Genomic DNA, 3,060 nt, shown 5'->3' with positions numbered 1-3,060 from the left:
TTGTTTTTATATTTTACTTTTTTTTTGTGTCTTTTGTTGTTGTTTTTAAATCAATAAGTAATCTAGAACTAGCATTATGTTTGCTATACCTGGTATTTGCTTGGTACATAAGGTTCAAAGTTTCCTTTCCTTTTTTAATTTATTTTATATTTTGCAATATAAATTTTTTCATAATATTAAAGTTTTTTGATGTTTAGATATTTTTCTTCAGTGAAGCATGAGTTTCTTTTCATAGTCCCTGATCAATTTTAGTTAGTTGGAACCCCAGTGTAGCACTGTTAACCGCTTTCTGGGCAGCCTCTTTAGCTTGGTGGGCTACTGCTTCATCAACCTTAGAATGGAGAAACTCTGAAGACTCAAGCATATGAAGAAGTTCTGAATTATCAGTTTCCAAGAACATGCCAATGATTTTACCAGCAAGAGTAGGGTGCATGTCTTGAGTAAGAGGAAACAGCTGTTCAGTCATTTGGTTTTGCTCTTCAGGAGGGGCAAATGTCAACATGGAAGCAGTCAAAGATTTCTGATCTTGTACATGAACAGCAGGCTGTTGCATGGTAACTTGTGGCTGTGCATTAGATGTTGTTGAGGACTGCAAACACTCGCAGCATATTTATATTGTGGAACAGTGCCAACAGTAGGAGTAACTGCAACAGCAGCAGCTGCAGGACGTCGACCCATTGTCTGTGTTGGTGTGTTAGCAACATGCTGTGTCGACATGACTCGTGGAACCTGTGAAGAAGCTGATCTCATAGTACTAAATGGCGGTCTAAGAGCAGCTGAGAAGTTAGCACTGGGCATATTTTGGAATGGATGAGGTCTGGCACCCTGAGCAGTCCAGCGATGACTCATCTCTCTTTTATACAACATCCAAAATCTAGGAAATCCTATGGACTCTACAACCAACATAAATCTAGAGTCTGTCCATTTCTCACCATTTTTATTACTACCACTGCAATAGCATTTTTCACTTGAATTACTGGAAGAGTCCTGCAATTGGAATTGCTGTTTCTATGCTTGCCCAGCATAGTCCATTTTCATCTGAAGTTCACTCAGAGAGATCTTTTAAAAATAGAAGTCAGATCATATCACTGTTCTGTTCCAAATGGTCACCGCAATGGCTGTACTGTTTAAGCACTACCATAAACTCGGTGGTAAAGCAAAAGTTCTATATAAACCACATTCGTTACTCCTCTTGATTTTGAACCTGCTTTCCTACTTATTCACTTTGTTCTTGTCACACTTGCCTCTTTGTTTTTGTTTTTGTTTTGTTTTGCTTTTTAGAGAGAAATTTTTACTATAGGGCATGTGTACTTGCCAGTGAGACAGAGAGAGACAGAGACAGAAAGTGAGAAATCACCCCCCAGGGCAGATGGTCATGCCACAATTCCTTCTCCTCCATTCTCCTCTTGGGACTTTGGGCATGCATGCATACATGCCCAGAGTGAGTTTTAAGCCACCAGGTCTGAGACTTGAACCACGGCCAACTACATGGGAGTCCAGCGATGTAACCATTATGCCATCTGCTGGTCCCCTTTCAGGTTCCCCAAATTTGCCAGGCTCACTTCTCTCTTGTGACATTCACTCTGCATGGACTTCTCTCCAACCACATCTGTGTAGCCAATAACTCACCTCTTTCAAGTTTGTGCCCATATGACATTAACCCAATGATGCCTACCTACCTGATTACCACCACCATTTTATACTCCTGAATTCCCTTTACCCTGCTCTACTTTTCCTTTTTATTTGATTTTATCACTTATTTGTTATGTTTATTGTTTATTATCTGTCTATGCCTACTATATACTATATTATAAGTTCCTAAAGGGTGGAGATTTTAGAATGATTTTGTTCAATGATTTATTTCCAGTACACAGTATGTGGCCTTACAGATAGAAGAGACTTAGCAAATATTTGTTGCATGAATAAGGAAAAGTAAGACACTGATTACTCAAAAGTCAGAGTAGTGCTTATTCTTTCTCTCTTTTTTTTTTCTTTTTGGAGATAGCTTTGCTTTGGGTATGTGTACTTGCCAGAGAGACAGAAAAGAAGAAATCACCCCTCTCTCCTCAGAGGATGGCCATACCACAATCCCTTCTCCTCTGTTCTCCTAGGATCTTGGACACACACACACATGCACTCAGCGTGAGTTTGAAGCTACTGGCTCTGAGATCTGAACTGTGGTCAGTCATGGGAGTCCAGTGACGTAACCACTATGCCATCTGCTGGCACCCTGGTTTTAAAAGTTCTATATGAACTGCATTCGTTACTCCTCTTGATTTTGAACCTGAAAGACTCTCTGGTACTGCTAAATATTCTAATTATTAACTTTAGTGGTAGATAGCTGTTCAATGTACTTGTATTGATCTTTGAAGTGTGTTTGTACTTTTTTTTTGCTCCTGTATATACACACTAGATTAAAAGCTCCAAGGGCAGAGATTCTTATTTTTATTTTAGAATTTATTTTGTAGAGATTCCGATTTGTTCACTGTTGTATCTTTAGGGCTTGGAGCAGTTCCTGGCACAGGGTAGTCATTCCTTTCTATAATGAGAACGAACTATACATTTCACAACTTAAGATGTTTAAATCAAATAAACCACAGTGTTATGAATATTCATTTAAATATTTTTCCTAACTACTATTGAAATTTCACACATTATTGTAACCTGCCAAACTAACCTGGATGGCAAAGACTTGGTGCTAGTTGCTGATTGCTGCTTGAGGGGGCATGCATCAAGGAGGCTGGGTCACTACTTAAGGTTGATCGCCACCACAGGGAGGAGGTATGGGTGCTGGCTGCAACAAGGCAACCAATCAGAACAGTACCAGTTTCAGTAGTGGACCAATGGAACTTCTGCTTGAGTTGATCAGAATTGCACAGGTTTCCATCTTTCATCTGCATATATGGACCTGATTGAAAACTGTGGGAGGCTGTGCACCAGCGAGTCTGCCGAGGTTTCTCAGAGAGCAAACAATGACCATGATTGGTTCCCTTCCAAAAACCTGACCTTCTAAACCTTGCTCTGATTGGCCACTAGAATCCCTCAAATTTGCATATCTGG

General features: G+C 39.9%; 1 pseudogene; it reads right to left on the bottom strand.

The window, feature by feature from the left end:
* Window positions 1–229: 229 nt before the first annotated feature.
* LOC102503303 (polyadenylate-binding protein 1 pseudogene) lies at window positions 230–849 on the bottom strand (annotated as a pseudogene).
* Window positions 850–3,060: the final 2,211 nt, after the last annotated feature.

Source organism: Tupaia chinensis, unplaced genomic scaffold (genome assembly GCF_000334495.1).
Source record: "Tupaia chinensis unplaced genomic scaffold, TupChi_1.0 Scaffold000600_1, whole genome shotgun sequence".
NCBI classification, from domain to species: domain Eukaryota; kingdom Metazoa; phylum Chordata; class Mammalia; order Scandentia; family Tupaiidae; genus Tupaia; species Tupaia belangeri.
This window is presented reverse-complemented; position numbering and strand designations above follow the sequence as displayed.